At 49.8% G+C, this 22,898-nt stretch overlaps 1 pseudogene; it reads right to left on the reverse strand.

Annotated features, from left to right (window-relative positions):
- Positions 1-2,123: 2,123 nt before the first annotated feature.
- LOC136495739 (uncharacterized) lies at positions 2,124-22,569 on the reverse strand (annotated as a pseudogene).
- Positions 22,570-22,898: the final 329 nt, after the last annotated feature.

The following is a 22,898-nucleotide window of genomic DNA, read 5'->3' on the forward strand; positions in this document are numbered from 1 at the left end:
TCTTTGTATTCTTTAATTGATTGCAAGAAAATTAATAAAACAAGGCAGACTAACAGTATTGGAAGCAGGTTTTTTTTTGGTGACTTCTACAACATCCGCTGATTAAAAGGCTCAATTGTAGGTATGAAGAACGGCCAAGAGTAATGAAGAAACAAGCTGATATTTGTTATTTTTGGGACCTGTGAAGATAGACGGACTTTTTTAGTGACTTTTACAACATCCACTAGTTAGTCACTTCTTTAATAACCTGAAAGAAAGCGATAGCAAGAAAATGGGAGAACAAGAACAGCTGGAGGCAGCAAAACAAATATCAGCAGTTCAGCACGTATAACAAAAGCTGGGAAATAATAAATACTGGAACAGAGGGTGCGTATTCTCTTGTTAGGACAACACGCAAAGGATGCATCTCACTGAAAGCTAAGAAGGATGAAGGAATGAATCATATCATCTTCAAAGAAGAAAAGGTAACCTGCAGGTTAAAGGAAACAGGGGATAACTTGAAATATACGTCTCATAGGGCATCTTACGATGAAGAGTAATCACCGAGCCGTGGCACATTGGTGGTATCCGCTGGCAGAATGGGAGGCTTTGAAGCAGTAGTCAGACTGTCGGAGAGTTGAGTTCTTTTCTTCTCGATGCTTTGTGTTTCATTCAGAGGGAGAGGGTCTAATACTGCTACAGCACGTACTTGTGCTAAACATTCCGGTTATACAGATTGGTCAGTTTAGCAGGCCAGGTAATTGTCCTTGCTTCCTTACACCTCTGCTTCAGGGCGACTGTAGTAACAGCCTATGTTCTAATTAATTAAAGATCTTCGCTTCTAAAAAGAAAAGGTACAGCAATGGACACCCAGCAAGCATACCAATAGCAACCAAGGCAGATGGATGATCCTTGCATAAACTAGGAAAAGGAAGGCGTTGCTTGTGGCACGGGCGAGTATTATGCTGGCACACGAGGATAAGATGGCTAGGTTATCTTTGTCAAAGCTAAAGGTGACTAGTGTTCCCTCAAAAAAAGTGATTAGTGTTCAATGAATCATGCACGTTTAAAGCATACAGGGAAAACATGCCATGTTCTTGTGAAAAGACAACTCACATTGGATTGATAACTGCACCACGCATGGCACATCTCAAAGTACACGAACAAAATGATAGTAGCGTAGTGCATGTATGGCTTCAGTGGCATTTCATTAGTATATAAATTATTTTTGAACACGACTCCTATTTCTAATAGAGACGGAGGATATAAGAAACCACCGGTAAGTATGGTGAGGAGCACCGCAACTACAAACCGCCATGCAAATACATTTTCAGCGACGGTTCTGTTAAGTAAACCGTCACTCAAAATATACCTATTTTCAGGGATAGTCGGCTTAAAAGAACCGACTCTGAAAATAAGATTTTCAAAGATAGCGGCTTATGTCAACCATCTATGAAAATAGGTGATTTCTAGGGACGATTTTGTTAAGTACACTATCCCTAGTAATCGATTTTCAAGGGCGATCGATAAAGTCAACCATTCATAAAAATAGCTGCGGTGCAAATAAATTCATATCTTTTTCAAATGAACTTCGATGATGATAAAGTTTATATCCAATTTGTGGAGCCCGACGAGTTCTAAAACTTTTAGTTATAAAATTTTAGTTTGAGATCCTTTACGGTTCCAGATATATAAATTAAGTTCCCAGATTTTGAATTTCCATTTTTTAAAATTTTCAAATAACCTTGGATAAAGACACGCTCTATATCAAAGTTGTAATTCTCGACGAGATCTAAAACGGTGTGACCATGCTTTACTTCCACCATAATTCCACATGGAGCGAACTAAAAGAATACCGGCTCGGTATTTGAAGCACGAATCAAGCACCAACAAGTTCAACAACACGTATAAAGCACACGCACACATATAATAATTTAGCATACGGAGGTGGAGATAGAGCTGTCACTGAGACATTATATATCGTACTTGTAGCAAGCAAACTTATTACTATAGTGTACATCACCTTCACACGGCAAGCAAGGTCACTGTACAAAAATGAAGCAATCTCATAACACACGATACAATATGTAACACAGTGGAATCTGGTTCAGCGGCCACCGCTGGATGCGCTGTCCTTCTGGAAGGCTGGTCGATGAACCAGCGAGACAAACCAAACCTTATTATTTTGAAAAACAAATACCATAGGTACGGGTATGCTATGTGTACTTGCACACCGAGAGCGACGAACTAGTAACACATGGAACCAATCAAATCTTGGAAGACGCGCACACGTTGGTGGAACTGAAGATGCTGGCAGACATGGTGATGATAGAGTGGGTGACTCCAACTCCGGATGCTAGCTGCTGTGGAATGGACAAAATAAATAAATCTGATAATAAATATTGGAAGTTGATCGGGTGGATATATGATAGGTAATGATGGAAACTGAAATCATATGACGGACGTACCGATTAACTGGATGCATGATCGCTTGGGCATTGGTAGCTCATTCATTCATCTGAGGGAAGCCTGGGTGCGGGGGTGCGTCGTCGTCTGCTCAGTTTGTCCCACCACGTCTGCTCGCCGCTCACCTCCACGGCCTTGTCTGGTGGTTGGTGGAAGCGTGGGAGGTGGTGCAAGCTCCAGCAGCCGCGGAGGTGGAGCTCCTGGAGACGTATCCTTCGGAGACACGGGAGCTTGTAATCACCAGAAGAAGAAGAGCCGTTGGAGTAGAAAAATGCCTTGAGGTTGTAGCAGAAGAAGATGTCCAGTATCTCAAGTCTTGGTAGCTCACAGTCACCTGGCACGATGCCCTCCAACCTCGGGCAGTACTGTAGGGCCAGATGCTTAAGTGCAAAGAAGTGACGACAATAATACAATGATGTTTTGCTGTAGAAATGGGTGAGACTTTTGAGATGGGAGACAAATGCATTCTTCGGATACTGCATCGCCGCGTCATTAAAGACACGCACTGTCTTATGGCAGCTCCTGGAGCCGTATCCTCATAGAAAATTGCCTTGAGGTTATAGCAGCACAGGATGTCGAGCGTCTCAAGGCTTGGTAGCTCACAATCACGTGGAACGATGCCCTCCAACCTCGGGCAGTACTCTAAGAAGAGGTGCTTCAGTGCATTGAAATTATCACCACCACCACCACTGTAGAAATGGGTTAGACTTCTGAGACGGGAGACATGTGTGCATTTTGTAGAGATAGTACATCCCGGTTATGACTGAAGACCTGCACCATCCGATGGCACCGTCGGAGCATGCACTCCTCTAGCTCATCGAAACTACAATCACCCAGATCACTGAGACAGGAGACATGAGTATCACCCAACATGCTAATTGATTTGGTGACTGTCAGAAGATATGTCAGACCACGGGGATACCGATCAACAGCTGAATCTCCACGTGACGCTTGGTCACCCGAAAGGGAGGTACGTCATCCATCGACACCATAGAGACTCCGTCTGTCAGATACAGACGGTTTACATCAGCGTAAGCTGGTGGTGCCATCTGAACCTTGTTGATCATCACCATGTCCTCTTCATCCTTTAACTTGCTGCTTGTGGACTTGCATGATGTAACTCGAACTTAGAAAGTTGTCAAAAGTTCTCCAGCCCTTACTGAATTCATGGTGTCATAACCGAAGCTATAAAACAATCTGGAATCACTTATGCACACCTGAGCACCTTGTGGATGATCCGAATGATTAATGGTTCTGTTTGAGCACTGATCCAAGCAAAATGGTGAAGTCCGTTTCACATTTTAACAACTTCACAAAATGGACATTTTTGGTTGTCAACAGTGCGCCAATTAATGAGAATGATCTCAGACTAGACAATACAGCAATTGAAGGTGGCAATTCCTCAAGGTTGGAGCACATGACAAGCACGAGTGCTCACAGATTAGGCATGCTATAGAAGAAATCGCAATGGAACATGTTTATATTTGAATAGGAGAGATCAAAGAAGAGCAAGTTGAGAGTAGTTTCAGTGTTGGGGAAGCTGAATGGACTCGTGAGGTTAAAGCAGCCCCTAAGGGAAAGGTACTGGAGTTCTTGGAGGTAGCAGATTGAAGGAGGAAGTGATTTTATTGGAGTGTAGGAGAGATCAAGAAGACGAAGACAGGGGAGCTGGGCAAAGAAATGATCGGATTCAAGCTTCGTGAACAGCTTTGAGTGCTGTGAGCAATGCTCTATAATTAGTGCGGTTGGGCCGCTGGATCCCTGTCGTCTCAGCCACTCTCTGCTTAAACACCATCCTTGGTCACCCACATGTGAGATCCACTGTGTGCACTCCAACAGGTCGAGTAGATTATTATCCTCGCAGAGTGCATCCAATTTGAGGTGCTCTGCTATGAGGCCATGATATGCTAAGAAGTGCGCAGCAGTCTTGGTGGCTTCATCACCTTGTTTTGCTGGAGAAGAAGGCAGGTGCAGCAACGAATACTCACTGAAAGCCTCTAGAATGACATTCCCAACTTGATATATGTCATCGCCGTCGCCGTTGTACTTGCTGTCAGCAGTAACCGGGATGCCTTGCCTTCTCGTCCAACACGACATCGCACGAGACAAACACCTTGTCTCCGCATGGGTCGTAGAGCCGGTATGCCTTGGTACCCTCCGCGTAGCCCAGGAACACCATCGGTGTGCTCCTATCCTCCAGCTTGGTAAGGATTGGCTTCGTCTTCCTGACGTGGCCGATGCAGCCGAATGTCCGGAGGAAGGACACACTCGGCTTCCATCCATACCAAACTTTGAACGGCGTCTTGCCCATCAGGGCCTTGGTCGGAGCGCAGTTGAGGATGAACACCGCAGTGGTCACCGCCTCACCCCAGAACCTTGCCGGCATTCCCTTGGCCTTCATCATGGATCGAGCCATGCCGACCACCGTCTGGTTCCATCGCTCCACCACGCCATTCTATTGTGGCGAGTACGGCGTGATGTGGTGTCGCACCACGCCCTGATCCGCGCAGTACGCAGTGAACTCCACCGAAATAAATTCGCCACCCCGATCAGTCCTCAGCGTGCGGAGCTTCTTGCCGCTCTCAGCCTCCACGCGCATCTTGAACTTCTTGATCGCCGTCGCCGCTTCGTCCTTGCTCATCAGGAGTTGCAGCCACATGTAGCGACTGCAATCATCCACGAGCAGGAGGAAGTACCACCAACCACCGCTTGAAGCTGGCGTGATCGGCCCGCAGAGATCGCCGTGGACGAGCTCGAGAGCGTCACCCGCGCGATACTTGGCCGCCTTTGAGAATGGCAACCTCCTCTGCTTCCTGACCAGGCAGCTGTCACACAGCTTGCCTCTGTGCTTGATGTGGGGTAGCCCTCGGACCATCTTCTCCAGCCAACCAAGCGCGTTGAAGCTGAGATGTCCGAACCGGGCATGCCATAGCCATGGCTCCTCGGTGTGCCTTGCCGCCAGGCACACCGGTTGCTCTACCTTCAGGTCGAGCAGGTACAACCGGTTCTGGGACCTCTTCACCTTGGTGAGAAGTCTCTGCTCCCGGTCCCTAATCCTAAGGACACCGTCCTTGATCAGTACCTCGCTACCGCGCTCATCCAGCTGGCCAATGCTGATGATGCTGGAACGCAGCTGTGGGATGTAATATACATCCATTAGCGTTCGGTGCTCCCCGTTCTGGCACCTGAAGATGATGGTGCCGCGCCCTCAGATAGCCACCCTTGAGCCGTCACCAAACTTCATCGTACCGGTAACATTGTCGTCGAGCTCGGAGAAGGCTTCCTTGGAGCCCGTCATGTGGTTGCTGGCACCAGAGTCCAGATACCACCGCTGGTCCTGGTCGGCGCCCACACGTTCGAGGTGGACTTAGGCGCGTGGTTCATCGAGGTTGACAGCCATCAGGGCCTTCCTAGGTCCTTCGCCCGCCATCACCTCTACCTCCTCCTTAGCCTCGACGTCGTGCAGTGCACAGAACGTCTCCATCAGGATAGTGGCCTCATCCTCATCATCAGCTTGCGCCAGATGAGCTTCAGCCTTCTTCTTCTGCTTGCGATTTGGGCACTCCCATGCTCAATGGCCCATCTTTCCGCAGCGCCGTCAGGCGTTGGGGTCCACCTGCTTCTTCTTCCCCGAAGAAGCCTTGTCACGGCGTGTCGACGAAATATGGTCGGCAGTCTACCTAGGGGTATGCCCAAGGTAGAAGATTATCGGCAGACAGATGCGCAAGCAACAAACAAGATGGTAACGCAAGACAGACACAAGGTTTTATCCAGGTTCGGCTGCCGTAAATGCGTAATACCTACGTCCTGCGTCTGATCGTATTGCTGTATGTCAATGAGAGATGTTTTTTAGAGGGGTCCCCTGCCCGCCTTATATAGTCCGGGGGGCAGGGTTACAGATCTGGAAACTAATCCTAGCCAGTTATAATTGCCATAGGTGGCCGGATAAGGATTCCTATTCTAACCGACCAGGATCTTGCTTGATCTCCAAATCTGTCTTGATTCATTGCGCGGGATTCCGAACAGGTTGGCTAGGCCGCGCGTCGTCTTCTAGTGGACCGGACCCCCTGATCCGGGCCGGCCCAAGCCTAGCCGTAAGGGTATAGGGGTTAATACCCCCACAGCTAGTGCCCGAGCACCATGCATTATGCTGCGACACGCCGTTCGATCTCCTTCGACTAATGCGATCCGCCTTCATGTCATCTCCAACTGATTGAAATATTAACCAATCGAATGTGCCAGCATTCTGGTCAGAACAGAGAGCAGTAGACCACGATTATAGTCGAAGATTCTGGTTGTCCAAAGAATGCATGGTGCTCTAAAAGAAAAAAGAAAAAGATTTCTTTCCTTATCAAGTGTGCCCACTTGTATTTCTGAAAAGAAATGTAAGTGACCCTTGGACAGTAATAATTCTGGCAATCAGTCAAAGCGTAGGGGTCGATTAAATAAACACATTCACCGCAAGGTGAAGTGTGCCCACTTAGTCCCCGAGCCTGGTAGTAGGTGACGTAGGCACGTGGTGCCAGGGTCTAAAAAGAATTTCCACTGAAGTTAAGAATCCAATCGTCGTACAAGCAATACGAGATGCACCGGCAGGTGCATCGTACCGATGTAGTCCCCGAGCTTGCTGGAAGGCGAAGTATAAGCCTTGTAGCAAGGTCTAAATAAAGGCCTCTCGACTGTATGTGAGTACAAATCACATGTAGCCGAGGAGAGCGGTCTCCAAGCTGTGGTCGGAGCAGTCCCCGAGCACGGTAGTGGTCAGAGCAGTCCCCGAGTACGATAGTGGTCTGGGCAGTCCCTGAGCACGATACGTGCGGCGAAGAACCAAATGCCACTTGTACTATTATTTGGTATATTTATTTATCTTCTTACTCTGTCAAGTCCAATCTGACATGTCTGGTCAAAAAAGTAGACAGGTATAGCACATCATACTGCCTTCTTGTCCTTTCAAGCAAACATTCACTTGGCACCTATAAGGAGGTGTGTCAGTGTGGGCCCTCTCACACTGGTAACGAAGAGGCGCATATATTGGCATAGATCTCGAGGTTGTGAAAACAACCGTCTGCGGTGCGTGCGCACATCTCCCAAGAATCTCGGGCAGATGAAACAGCGGAACTCTTGGTTAAATATAGTATAGAATTGGTAAGTTACTTTTTACAGAGCCCAATTACCATTCGCCGCCGTAGCCTTCTTCTTCCTCTTGCCAACCCTAATACCTCCAAAATCATCACCAACCACCCCTCCACCGTATTCGTTTTCATCAACAAGGCCAGATTCATGGCGAAAAGTGACGCCCAGAAGAAAGCCAGAGTCATGGCGAAGGAGTGGTGGAAGTCAAGAAGCAACGAGCAGACCATCGAAGATCTCGTCATCATGGGAGTACTCCACAACAAGGAACTCGCGGGATGGCGCGCGCCGGAGGGCGACGGGTACCCCGATCCACAACCAGGTGAGATTGTGGTTTTTGAAGATTTCTTCAAGCGAGGTTTTGGGGTTCCAGTGCACCCTTTCCTTCAGGGGCTCTGTCTGTATGACGAGATTGGGATTTGCAATCTACATCCCAACTTGATTCTTCTTGTCTCCATCTTCATTCATCTTTGCGAAGCATATGGCGGCTTCCAGCCCCATTTCGACTTCTTTCGCCATCTTTTCTATCTGCGGAAGAAAGGAAGCGGCGGCTCGAAGATAGCCGGAGGTGTGTACCTCAACCTTCATGACGGGATGAAGGCCCAGTACCTGCACTGCCCTTGGAACACGTCGCTTGACGACTGGTACAAGAAGTAGTTCTACATCCGCAAAGAGCCGAACACGATCACTCTGTGCGACGTGGGGTTCATTCCGGAGAAGAGGACCAGCTGGTCGGAGAAGCCCGAGCACCTAGAACATATCCCAGAACTACTTGGGATGATCCCGTGGAAGAAACTGGACGGTCCGAGCGTGGTCGGGAACTTCATTAGCCAAAGGATCCAGCCCTGCCAGAGGAGGGTACACCCCGGCTACGAGTACCAAGGTAGCGCAGACCCAACGAGGACAAGACAAGAGGCGCTTGACAAGATCGAAGTCAGAGCTAGAATTGGAGAGCTATTTAACTTAGCTGATCCAAATTATGTCAGATTGAGCGACATCGAGCACGCTTTCAAGCTCGCTCGACCTCCCCCAAAGGTAAATCATCCTGCCTTGCCCCCGTAGTTTTATGTTGTAACAGAAACTTACTGTGTTATCTCCTTTGTGTTTCCTAGATTAATGGTCGGGATAGAGCAACAGTGTTCGTGTCTCCACCCCCTGGTGTAGATTGGCCACAAGTTGTCGGTCCAACCGCCTAGACCAGCGCCGAGATCGAAGACATCGACTGGGCCGTGCTCGGAGTTGGGGAGGAGGCAGCGGCTAGAGCTGCTGGTAAGCGGCCGGTGGCCAGCAAGCGTCGTCAGGCGATCTTTACATTGTCAGATGATGAAACAAAGGATGCAGACATCTTTCGACTCGTCCCTCGAAAGAGGAGGAGGCAACTGGAGTCGACGGAGCAAGGTGGCTCCTCCGTGCCGTCGGAACCCACATCGTCGACCACTACAGCACGTAGGACAAGCGGCGAAGGGGTCGAGCACCAAGCCCCGGTGCCAGTGCTGGATGTAGAGGGAGACCAGGTGTCACCTGCACAGCATGTGGAACAGGCACGGCCGAAGAGACGTGCCTTTGCCACATCATTCCGTGCTTCCAACATGTAAGTATTTGTAACTTTGATGTAAGCTTGCAATTTTTATTGACTATGGTTGCCTTCTGAACTTATCTTGGATGTACTAGGTCGGCGTCCACCAAAAATCCGGACCAACTAGCCGGGAGCAGCGTGGCTCCAGCAACAGTTGCAGAGAAGACTACGCAGCAGCCGGCCATGGAGGAAAACATAGCAGAAGGTCCACCGGAGCCTCAGACCATAGGCGGTCAGACAACAATCCCCGAGCAGGGGGTCGAGAGAAGAGCCGAGCCAAGCGCAAGTGCTCCGAGCACTAACCCTGCTGAGGGCGACACTTCAGCACCTAGGGTAACGGGTCAGACCGAGGAGCAGCGGACGGAGGCAAGAGCACAGAGCACGTTTATCGATGCTGTAGCCCGTGGGAAGGCTATAGTGATCGCAGAAGCTGCCAACTCTGGAGCATCGATACCCGAAGAAGAGGCCAAAGAGGACGAAGTAGAAGTGGTCCTGGGCCGTCCACAGGACAGACGACAACATGTATATGTGTCGCGCTGGCGGAACAACCAATGGGTTGTTCATGAGGAAATCCCAGAGGTCAAAGAGACCATGAAAGTTGAACGGGCGGTGAAACGACTGGTGATGGAAGTCCAGGTATGCTTTGCTTGACCACTAGATCTTACCATCTAGTCATACTGTCTTACTTAGCTTTTTGCATGCATGACTTAATGAAGACCGTAAGGTACCGCAAGAAATGCTTCGACCAGATTGAGGGGATCACAGCAAGCAATAAAGAATTGGTAGCCAAAGTGGAACGCTTGTGCCACCAACTTGAAGCCGCCAACCATGAGAGGATGGAGCAAGAGGCGCAGAACCAGAACCTGGTCATCCAGCTCAGTAACAAAGAGTAGGAAAAAACAAGTAAGTAGTTACTTTATCACAATGATTGTATGACAAGTGTTGTTGCGTTGTTGGTAGTAACAGCCGTAGTGCAGGCTTAGAAACCGAAGTAGTCCATCTCCGAGAGGAGAATAGTCGTGCGGTCATAGAATGTGATCGCTTGAAGGAGGACAACAGGAAACTGGCGCACGACCAGTCACAGCTCCGGGACCACATGACCAAGATGAAAGAGGAACTGAAAAGTAAGTGTTCCAGACCCCTTTGCTCACTTTTGTTTCCCACCTTATCTTGTCGTGGTATGACGTTTTAATGTCTTGTGTGGTTTGCAGTTTTAAAAGTCAATGCCAAGAAGCATCTGGAAGCCGTGATGAAAGATCGTGACGACTGGAAGGCGCGATGCCAAGAGATCATCGAGGATCGGGACACATGGAAAAACCGGTGCTAGGATGTGGCAGTGGGCATTTTGCCAGTCCTCAACCTTATCGACCCAGCGCTTACAAAGGAAGTGCCAAGGACGCCGCAGCTCGGACTGGTCGATAGATGCCGAAAGGCATGGGGATGGTTCCAAGAGTTCGTGAAAGTGGCAGGTGAGTACACAGGCGCACATGTGCTAAGCATGGTACATGCTCACTACCCCTTGATCGATCTCAAGCACCTGGAGGCTGGATACCAGAAGGAGGTAGATCCAGACAAGGCTGAGGAGCTTCGGATGGCCCAGCTGGACTTGTCGGCAAAAATAATTAGCGACATTAACCTGTGTGGAGGCGGGACAGCACCTGTACAGGGTACGCCATCAACAAGTCAGCTAGAAACGCCATCAGTTTTGAGCCAACCGGCGAAGCCTGCGGTCTCGACTAGCCAGGCATCGGCGAGGCCATCTTCTTCAGCTCGACCAGTATAAGAGTCCCCGGGACTCGAGCACAATGTCAGGCCTAGCGAGCAGCAGGTGCCGCGTAACCCGACCAGCCAATAGTATAGGCTATAGCTGTAGAAGAAGATGTAGTTGTGTTATTGTAAACTTAGACCTTTTCAGGCAAGCTTGTAATAACGTAACTGTATATCATCATAAGCTTGTTTGTTTTGTGGAAAACGTATTTAAGCTTGAATCTCGCGTTGGTGTCACTATGTGAGAACATGTTAGCATTCTGTTTAGTTGTACCAGTTTAGTCGACACGTCATCCTGATAGTTTTGTATGGCCCTGGTTTGTCATGTGGTCCGAGTGTGAGGAGCGTAGCCTGTGCACACGTAGATGCAGACAAATCAAACCAGAGGGGACCTGCCGATCACCCGTAGCGTAGAGAGCAGATCCCATGCACACGTTGGGAGGAACCGGAGACAGGACCTGCTCTGAAAACCCGGGAAGGAATGGTGGTCGGTTTTGACTGGTTAAGTTAGAATAACCAGACTTCGAAGTGACACATTAGAGTGGCCGAGGAAATCATAGTAGCTTTATTGAATTAAATCGAAAGTACAAGAGGAGTACATATCTTAGCAGTTAAGCATAGAAACGCCTAAGCTTGTCAATGTGCCATGAATTGGGTACGTCTGTACCATCTAGGTGAGCTAACCTGTAAGACGTAGGTCGCATAACTTCCTTGATCATGAAGGGCCCTTCCCATGGAGTTGCAAGTTTGTGGACACCAGCCTGATTCGTCTTCCACTTCAGGACCAAGTCCCCGACCACAAAGAACCGCCCCTTAACGTTCTTGTTGTAGTACCTGCACAAAACAGCAAGGCATTTGGCTATACGTACGCAAGAATCGAGCCGCTTCTCTTCTACACTATTCACTTCTAGCTCCCGTGCTTCATTGGCCTTGTCTTCGTCGAAGTTCTCTACCCGTGCTGATCTGAAGGCTATATCTGCTGGGAGCACTGCCTCAGCGCCGTAAACCATAAAGTATGGTGATACGCCAGTATTGCGACTGGGCTGGGTTCTGAGGCCCCAGACCACGGCTGGTAACTCTTTGAGCTATCTTTCGGGAGCCTTGTCATTTTCTCTATACATCCTCTTCTTCAGTGCATCCAAGATCATACCGTTTGCTCGCTCGACCTGTCCATTAGCTCTAGGATGCGCCACCGAGACATACTTTACTACTATGCTCCTTTCATCGTAGAAGTCCCAAAAAGCGTTCCCAGTGAACTGAGTACCCAGATCAGTGATGATGCTGTTGGGTATGCCGAAGCGGTGGATGACCTGGTCGATGAACATGACAGCCTTTTCCGAAGATGCCTGTACCAGAGGCATGTACTCTATCCACTTAGAAAATTTGTCAATCAGCACAAAGACACATGTGAATTTCCCAAGAGTCGGTTTGAAGGGCCCGATCATATCCAGTCCCCAGCATGCGAAGGGCCAAGAGGCTGGTATTGTCTGGATCTCGTGTGATGGTACGTGGATTCTCTTGGCGAAGAACTGACAACCCTCATAATGGCGGACTAGCTTCTCTGCATCGGATATAGCTGACGGCCAATAGAACCCTACTCGGAAAGCCTTGCCAACCAGCGTTCTCAAGGCCACGTGGTTGCCACAAGAGCCAGAGGGGATTTGGTCCAGGAGATGTATGCCATCCTCCTGGGTTATACACTTCATCAAGATTTCCTCCTTTGCGTTCTTGCGCCATAATTTGCCATCGACGAGCAGGTATTGCTTACTGCGACGCATCAGGCATTCATTTTCTGTCCGATCAGTGTAACTGCTACCATCTGTCAGGTACTTGATGAAAGGTACTCTCTAGTCGGGCTCATTGGTGGTCGGAGGTAGCTCAGTGGTGCTTGACGCTAGAACCGTAGCCACCAATAGCTGGTCTGGAAGCTTGTCGACCGTGGGGGTCTTCCTCTTCGATAGAAGGCGTGAGCAGGTCTTGAATGAATACACCATGTGGGACTTTGGCTCGGGATGATCCTAACTTTGATAGCGCATCTGCTGCTTGATTTTTGTCTCAGACCACGTGTGCGTACTCGATGCCGTAGAACTTGCCTTCCAGCTTTCTGATCGATTTACAGTATGCATCCATCTTTTCACTGGTCGTGTCCCAATCCTTGTTGAGTTGGTTGATGACCAGAGCCAAGTCTCTGTAAACATAGAGACGTTTGACACCGAGCTCGACCGCAATGCGCATACCATGTAGGCATGCTTCGTACTCGGCGGCATTATTTGATGCTGGGAAATAAATCCTGAGGATGTACCGGAGCTGCTCCTTGGATAGTGACACGAAAAGGACTCCTGCTCCTGCACCGTTAATGTTGAGAGAGCCATCGAAGTACATCTTCCAATACTCATCGGGCCCCTGAGAGGCAGGTGTGCTTAAATCTGTCCACTCGACGATGAAATCGACGAGTGCCTGAGACTTGATTGTAGTACGACTTGCAAATTCCAAGGAGAAAGGGCATAGCTCCATTGCCCATTTGATGATGCGCCCGTTCGCATCCTTATTGCGAATGATGTCTCCCAGAGGGTACTCGGTCATGACCACCACACGATATCCGTCGAAGTAATGTTTCAACTTTTGGGATGTTATCAGTATGGCGTAGATCAGTTTCTGAATCTGTGGGTACCTGATCTTGGATTCATTGAGTACCTCACTGATGAAATAGATTGGTCACTGTACCTTGTAGGCGTGGCCAGGCTCATCATGCTCGACCACCATGGCAATGGAGACCACCCGATTAGTTGCTGCAATATAAAGTAGGAGAGTTTCATCTTCTCTAGGAGCAGTGAGGACCGAAGGTGATGTAAGGTATTGTTTCAGCTGTGTGAAGGCAACGTCTGCTTCCTCTGACCACTCAAAACTCTTGGATGCTTTGAGCAGCTTGAAAAATGGTAGTCCTTTCTCTCCTAATCTTGATATGAAATGACTGAGGGCAGCCATGCATCCGGTAAGCTTCTGGACATCCTTCACCTTTTTGGGCGGCTTCATGTCTAAGACAGCTTTGACTTTCTCCGGGTTAGGGTGTATGCCGTCGTGACTGACGACGTTGCCAAGCAATATACTAGAAGGAACACCAAAGATGCACTTCTTCAGGTTTAACTTCCATTAGAATGTATTAAGGGCTGCAAAGGTGTGTGCCAGGTCGTCAACAAGGGTATGTGCTTCCTTGGTCTTGACAACTACATCATGAACATAAGCCTCGACGAGGTCATCTTTTATCTCATCTTTGAGGCAGTCCTGTATGGCGCGCTGATAGGTAGCCCCGGCGTTCTTGAGCTCGAACGACATGGTCATGTAGCAGTAGGCGCTGAAAGGCGTGATAAAAGATGTCTTGATCTGGTCATCCTTTTTGAGAGCGATCTAGTGATAACTAGAGTAGCAATCGAGAAAGGAAAGCAGCTCGCAACCGGCGGTTGAATCTATGACCTCGTCTATGCGAGGTAAGCCGAAGGGGTCCTTAGGGCAGTGTTTGTTGAGATCAGTGTAATCAACGCACATTCTCCATTCATTATTCTTTTTGCGTACAAGAACCGGGTTGGCTAACCACTCCGGATGATACACTTCTTTGATAAATCCGGCTGCCAAAAGCCGTGTAACTTCTACCCTAATCGCCTTCTTCTTGTCGCGAGCGAACCATCGTAGCTTCTGCTTGATAGGTTTGGCCTTGCCGTTGACATTCAAGGAGTGCTCGATCAAGTTCCGAGGTACACTGGGCATGTCAGCATGTTTCCATGCGAACACATCCACGTTGCTCCTCAAGAACCTGACAAGCGCGTCTTCCTATTTGGGATCCAGGTTGGCCCCGATAAGGGCTGTTTTGCTGTGATCACCGTTGACCAGCTGGAGCACCTTGTGCTCCTTGGACTTGATGTTCTTGCATGGAGCCTCGAGCTCTGGGATCTCCAGGTGGTCGGCTGAGGTCTTCTTGGAGTCGAGCATAGTCTCAGCCATGCGAATAGAGAGGTCGTGAGCCTCTGCTATTTTGAAGCTATCGTCCTCGCAGGTATAAGCTGCGTATACGTTGCCCTTGAGAGTTAGACCTCCTTTCTCAGTAGGCATCTTGAGCACCAAATACCTGTAATGAGGTATGGCCATGAACTTGGTGAGCGATGGTCGACCAAGGATAGCATGGTAGGTGCCGTCGAAGTCAGCGACCACGAAGTTAACGTAGTCAGTGCGGAAGTGGTCCGGGGTCCCAAACTGCACAGGTAGCGTGATTTGCCCGAGAGGTGTAGAGCTCTGTCTAGGGAGAACACCCCAGAACTATGCCTCGTATGGCTTGAGATCCGCCTGGGTTATCTTCAGGGCCGGCAGACTGTTCTTGAACAGTATATCGATGGAGCTGCCACCGTCAATCAACACTCTGTCGAACTGAACCTTGTTGATACAAGGATCGAGGACCAGGGGAAAACATCCTGGTTCAGGTATTGCAGCCCATTGGTCCTTTCTGCTGAAGGAGATCTCGCGGTTAGACCAAGGAGGGAGCCACAGATCGGTGATGAGGTTGTCGGTGTTGGCCACGTTCAAGAAAGCGTGGGCGAGCAGCTTGCGTTCTCGTTTGGCCTCAATGGACACTTTGCCTCCAATGATGGTGTGCACGCGATCGGTTGGCTTGACGTACTTGTGACGGGGATCTGCGTCTTCATCGTCGTTGTCTTTGTTGTGTTGTTCCCCTACGTCATTAGGCTTGTCGGATGTATTTGGAGCCTGTTGACGCGTGTAGATAGACTTGAGAACGTGGCAATTCTCCATGGTATGGTTTGACTTGGGATGGAGTTGGCAGAGCCCTTTCAATGCTTTGGTGTAGTCTTCTTCGTAGTTACGACGTCCGCCACCTTTTTTAATGGTGTTGACCTCACCGTCATCTTCCCGAGCACGCTTGCCCCTGTAATCGTCACGGTGGTTACGCCGCTGATTACGTTGGTCGCGGTGGTCGCGGGAGTCGTTGCGCTGGTTGCGGCGGTCAAAATTGTTGACTCGACCACGGTTGCCGTGGTAGTCGTCACGGTGCGGGAGGTGGTCGGAGCGTGGAACCCTTGCTGCTTCTTTGATAATTATCTTTTTGGCATCGTCGGCGTCCGCATATTTCTTAGCAGTGGCTAGGAGCGCTGTGACTGATTCAGGTCTCTTGCGGAGGAGCTTGTCCCTTAGGGCGTCATGGAAGTGGAGGCCAGTGATGAAAGCCTCGATTGCCTCGTTGTCGGAGATTGACGGGACATTGATGCGCATCTCCGAGAAATGCCGGACGTACTCGCACAGTGGCTCATCTTTCCGATCTCGAATCCACTGCAGATCATATTTGTTGCCGGGTTGCTCGCAAGTAGCAATGAAGTTGTCGATGAAGGCTTGCTTGAGCTCTTGCCAAGAATCAAAGTAGTTCGTCGGCAAGCTGACCAGCCATTAGTGACCTACATGGCCAACAGCGACTGGGAAGTAGTTAGACATGATATGCTCGTCAGCCATGGCTGATCTGCATGCAGTTTCATAGAGCATGACCCATAATTCGGGGTTCTCCTAGCCGTCGTACTTCTGAAGTTTTTCGAGCTTGAAGTTCTTGGGCCATATGACTTGGCGAAGGTGTGGAGTAAACTGCTTCAAACCCGGAGGGCCGTGGGCAGTATCATATTCCATACGGCGATAGCTTTCGTCGGATGCACGATCGTTGGCTCTTTGGTTGATGCGATTACGCAGATCGCGTCCTCTGAGGTAATGGTGGAGATCGTTATTGCCATCACGGCGATCTCGGTTGCCATCCTGATTAACCCTGTGACCGTGGTTATCACGGCAATTATCGCGGTTGTCTCGGCGGTTGTTGTCCCGAACGTCGCGGTGGTTGCCCTCCCGACGGCGGTTGTCGTCCCGACCACCATCATGGCCACCGTTTCCGCCTTGACAGTTGTCTGATGGGTCATTGTTGCGTGAGCCATGTTGGTTGGGTGGCTGTGAGCGACTTGAGTACTGGCGGCTGTGGCTTGATTCGACTGAGATGGATGGAGCCCGAGCTTGATTTACAATCTCTGCGGTCTAGGCCATAGCAGCCGTCAGGTAAGCTTGTATGTCATCGCGAACTGCCTGAGTTTCCGGGGTGTTGGGTAGTCGTTGCATCGTCGCCATAGCAACAGCTACGTTGGCGCTTGGAGTCCTGAAGACCTGCTTGTCCCCCACCCTGTCAAAAGCATTGTTAAGGTCGCGTGGCTGGACCCTTATGCGTCGAGCCTCCTCTTCTGCCCCGGCTTCAATTTGTCGGCGATTAAACCGGTCAATATTGCGTGCTTCGCGTGCTAGCCTTTCTTGTTCTGTTTCGCCGACCGCCGGCGGTTCGTCATTACTGACGACATTGATCAAGTCTTCTCGCCTTGGTGGGAAGGATAGGAATTGCGGGATTCCTAGGGCGTGGTCTGGGGTATCTAGATCGTATTCAACGCCTTCATCGTCATGATGCTGGAGCTCGGTGTGAACGGAGGCATTAGATGCGATGCCGAACGAGGAGCTTGAGCCACCCTATTGAACTGTGTGGACCGATCCTTCTTGATAATCCTCAATTCTGACCAAGTTGACGAAGTTGCACAGGCCATAGGGCTGGACCTGGTGGTTTTCCATCGAGGCTTCATACTCGGAGAGCCAGAGACCCATCGCAGGGGCTGGCCGACGACGGATGGAGCGTCCTTTAGGAGTAGATGTGACCACGAGATCCATACCGAATCGTGCAGGACGACTGGCCCGAGCTGGTCGGGTAGATCTGTTGTGGGTCGTAGTTACCTGCTCATTAGGTTGACTTTGAATCGAACTTACTAGAGCCAGGGTTTCGACAAGTTTGGTGCCGACCCGATCGATGGAGTCGAGCAAGTCGGTGTTGTCGATCTGCCTCCGTTTGTAGCAAGGAAGCGGACGACGGGTTGTCGGCGTGGCTGAAGACGACGCTGGCGTTGTCGGAGTCAGATCCACCGTGGTCGGAGCCAGATCCACCGTGGTCGGGGCCAGATCCTCCATGGTCGGAGCCGTAGCCGATGCAGGTGAAGCAGTGGTCGGCGCAGATTGAACCCGCACCTCCTCTGGGATCATAGTGATGAAGTCGTCGAAGCCGGTGGTCCAGGTGATCTGGCCGATGGTGAACGTGAGGCCGTTCGGCGTAGCCATGGAACCGGGGTGATGACCACCTTGTTCGCCTGGAGAGCAGTACGCATACCCCCTACCTAGCACGCCACTGTCGATGAAATATGGTCGGCAGTCTACCTAGGGGTATGCCCAAGGTAGTAGATTATCGGCAGACAGATGCGCAAGAAACAAACAAGATGGTAACGCAAGACAGACACAAGGTTTTATCCAGGTTCGGCCGCCGTAAAGGCGTAATACCTACGCCCTGCGTCTGATCATATTGCTGTATGTCAATGAGAGATGTTTTTTAGAGGGGTCCCCTGCCCGCCTTATATAGTCCGGGGGCAGGGTTACAGATCTGGAAACTAATCCTAGCCAGTTACAATTGCCATAGGTGCCCGGATAAGGATTCCTATTCTAACCGACCAGGATCTTGCTTGATCTCCAAATCTGTCTTGATTCATTGCGCGGGATTCCGAAAAGGTTGGCCGGGCCGCACGTCGTCTTCTAGTGGACCGGACCCCCTGATCCGGGCCGGCCCAATCCTAGCCGTAAGGGTATAGGGGTTAATACCCCCACACGGCGCTTGCCATCGCCACCATGGCTGGAGGAGGCTACCTCGGAGTTCCTCCGAGCAGCCCACTCCTCCTCTGTCAGCAGCAGTTTGCCGCTGTCCTTCGTTGCTGTCGCCTGCTCCAGGCGCTCGTCCACTGCCCGCAGACGGCCTGTCACATCATCAACTGTGAAGGTGGACAAGTCCAGCATCGTCTCTATGGAGAGAGCGATCTGGATGTACTTTGCCGGCATGGAGTGCAGGTACATGGAGACCGCCTCCTCTTCGTCGATGGTGACGCCGTGGCTCTTCAGCTTGCTGATGAGCGTCTGCAGGCGGAGGGAGAAATCCTCCACCGATTCACCACCCTTGAACTTGAGGTTGGCGTACTCCTGCTTCAGAAGCTGGGCTGTCGCCTTCTTTGCGCGGTCGGAACCGACGCGCATCACCGCAATAGTCTCCCATGCCTCCTTAGCAGAGCTTTTCGCCCCTAACGACTCCCTGTACTCCGCCGATATAGCAGCGAGGATAGCCTCCAACGCTAACATGCCATCTTCCTCATTGTCGGTGCCTTGTCAACAGCATTCCAGAGCTGTTGAGCTCTGAGCTTGACCTTCATGGTCACCGACCACTCTCTATAGTTGGTGCGAGTCAGCGTCGGCCAACTAGTGCCGCTGACCTCCTGCACCGTGTGAACAACGACCTCCTGTCGTGGCTAGGCAACCACAGTAGTGCCACTGTTGTCGCCCATCTCCGAACCGTTCGTCATCGTCAGCGGTTAGTCCGGCGAGGGCGCTTGTACGGCTCTGATACCACTTGTTGGCCGACAGGATCATCGGCTCAGGTGAGTCGACCACTCACCGGTCTTGCCGAGCACCCGCTAGCGTTGCCGAGCACCCACTAGCCGTGCCAACCACAACAGACGTTGTGCTACCACACACTATGGCTAGAGCTAGAAGAAGGGAGAACATAATACACACAGTAGAGACACCAGCGTTAGCCGGAACCCTGTATACGAGATGGCAAATCTGAACTCTCTTTGTTGAGTTGCAGTGGCAAACTATATATACAACTCTACCCATCTAGTCCTAGTACAGTTATCCTGCTGCAACAGTGACTAGATAACACAGCCGGGCTGACTCTGACGTCTGCCCCTGCATATGGCCACAGTACAGCAGGTGAGCCATTCGGCGCCTGCCTCTGCAGCGGCTACAGTACCACAGCAGGGGGTTTTTTCGGCGCCGCCTTCTCCTGCCACGCGTTCATACACGGAAAGAATAGATTATCTAACATATGAGAGATCAAGAAGACGAAGACAGGGGAGCTTGGCAAAGAAATGATCGGATTCAAGCTTCATGAACAGCTTTGAGTGCTGTGAGCAATGCTCTATAATTAGTGCGTTGGGCCGCTGGATCCCTGTCGTCTCAGCCACTCTCTGCTTAAACACCATCCTTGGTCACCCACATGTGAGATCCACTGTGTGCACTCCAACAGGTCGAGTTGATTATTATCCTCGCAGAGTGCATCCAATTTGAGGTGCTCTGCTATGAGGCCATGATATGCTAAGAAGTGCGCAGCTGTCTTGGTGGCTTCATACCTTGTTTTGCTGGAGAAGAAGGCAGGTGCAGCAACGAATACTCACCGAAAGCCTCTAGAATGACATTCCCAACTTGATATATGTCATCGCCGTCGCCGTTGTACTTGCTGTCAGCAGTATCCGGGATGCCTTGCTTTCTGATGACAGGAAGGATGCCTCGCGAAGCCCAATGGCGGATCAACTTGTCTGAGTTAATGACGTCATCCGGGACAGCAAACTGATCTGGTGGATTATTATCAACATTATTGGAACTGTGGGGAACGAGCAGCATGGTGGCATAGTGAAAGCACTGGATAGCCACTCGATGCCCATCCTCCTGCTGGCCAACCGCACTTGGCCGCTTGTTTCAGGGAGTATAGTGTAAGAATCAGTATATCATCCCCAGTAAAAGATTTGACGACACAGCCATTATTTGGGAGGTGGTGGATACGAGCCAGAAAGATGATGCCCAATGAGGAGGAGGAAGCCATAAGCCCTCTGTCAAAGCATCAGTATTGATGGGGTTGATGGGCTCGTCGAGGTTCTCAACCACTAGCATGTACCTTTTGGTTGATAGCTTTTGTCTTATTTGTATACACTACCGGAGACGGTTTCTTTGCCGAGTGTTCCAGACTTTGCCGAGTGTTTTTTATCAGGCACTCGGCAAAAATAATGTTTGCCGAGTGCCAGAGAGAAAGCACTCGGCAAACAACTGGCACTCGGCAAAGAGGTGGTTTGCCGAATGTCGGGCACTTGGCAAACCAGAACACTCGGCAAAGGGCCGCCGTCGTTAACGGCCGGCAACCCCCGTTAACCCTTTGCCGAGTGTCTTCTCCTGACACTCGGCAAAGCGGTGATTTACCGAGTGTCATTTTTTGACACTCGGCAAACCATATTTTTTCCACTTTTGACCTCCAAACTTTTTCTGCAGTCCTCATACAATACCTTGTACTCCATGTTTCAGTGTGGCACATCTCTCGGACTTTTTCTATATTTCTTTATTTTATTTCATTTAATTGAATTTTCTTTGATAATTCAAATTATAACCGCTAGTCATTCGAATAATAAAAAAATGAACGGAAAAATGATATTCATATTATTTAGTATAATGTAAGGCCGTATCCAGGAACAGACCACCAATTTCGAACATATTGTTCACGAAACATGACCACGAACTTGCGGTCGAGTTATTTTTAAATTCTATAAAAAGCAAACGAAGTCCGAAAATCATGAAACTTGTCAAGATGTCATGATATCATTTGTGGAGTCTGTGATAAAAATTTGAGAAGGTTTCACGCAAGTTGTCATGTACGATGCTTGCAAACCGAAGAATCTCCGAAGAAGTTTCATGATTTCGTGAAGAGGCCGACGAGGTGGTAACCATCGTACGTGACAAACTTGCGCGAAACCTCCTCAATTTTTTATCACAGCCTCCACATATGATATCATGATATCTTGACAAGTTTCATGATTTTCGGACTTCGTTTGCTTTTTATAGAATTTAAAAATAACTCGACCGCAAGTTCGTGGTCATGTTTCGTGAACAAGATGTTCGAAATTGGTGGTTTGTTCCTGGATACAGCCTCACATTATACTAAATAACATGAATATCATTTTTCCATTCATTTTTTTATTATTCGAATGACTAGCGGTTATAATTTGAATTATCCAAGAAAATTCAATTAAATGAAATAAATTAAAGAAATATAGAAAAATCCCAAGAAATGTGCCACATTGGAACATGGAGTACTAGGTATTGTATGAGGACGGCAGAAAAAGTTTGGAGGTAAAAAAAAACCACCGCTTTGCCGAGTGTCAGGAGAAGACACTCGGCAAAGGATCCCTCTTTGCCGAGTGCCAGGCTAGGTGGCACATGGCAAAGAATTTAAAAAAAAATAAAAAAAAATACTTTGCCGAGTGCCAGATCGGGGGCACTCGGCAAAGATTTTTTTTAAAAAAAAAACCTCTTTGTCGAGTGTCAAGCTAGGTGGCACTCGACAGAGAATTAAAAAAATTAAAAAAATACTTTGCCGAGTGCCAGATCGGGGGCACTCGGCAAAGGGGGGATTTAACCCCGTCGACTGGGCCGGCCCACACAAACCGCACACACGCACACACACACGCGCTAGCCCGCGCCAGCGCCGCTGCCACCCCCGCCCGCGCGCCCGTGCACCCGCGCCAGTGCTGCCCCTGCCCGCGCGCTCGTGCCAGCGCCGCCCCCTGCGCCGCACCGCCGGAGGAGGAGGAGAAAGAGAGGAGGAGGAAGAAGGAGGCCGCCGAAGCAACGGCGCCTTCGCCCTCGCGCGCTCCTGCAGTGGCACCGCAGCAACGCCGCTGGGGCGCGGCGCGGCCCCGCAGCAGCGGCGACCCGCATCTGGCCATCTCGGTCGTGGTGGCGACCCTCTTTTTTCCGTAAGCACTGTCTTAGTCGTGGTGATCGCCTTCCGTAAGACCTGAGGTTTAGCATGGATGGATTGTGGATGCATGGATTGATGTTTGTCATAAATTAATATAGCTTATGGAATATCTGGTCAGTAGTTAGCACCTGGCAATTTCGTTTAACTGAGCATTTTAACTTGAGCAAAATACTTTGTTATACATCATCATTCCTATGCATGTTTGTCTCCTAGAAATAAAGGATAAAAATTAGGGACTTTGATTTCCCTTGTGTATTGAACAATGTATAACTTCCCAAAGGTCACTAAACTAAC

This window comes from Miscanthus floridulus, chromosome 12 (genome assembly GCF_019320115.1).
Source record: "Miscanthus floridulus cultivar M001 chromosome 12, ASM1932011v1, whole genome shotgun sequence".
NCBI classification, from domain to species: domain Eukaryota; kingdom Viridiplantae; phylum Streptophyta; class Magnoliopsida; order Poales; family Poaceae; genus Miscanthus; species Miscanthus floridulus.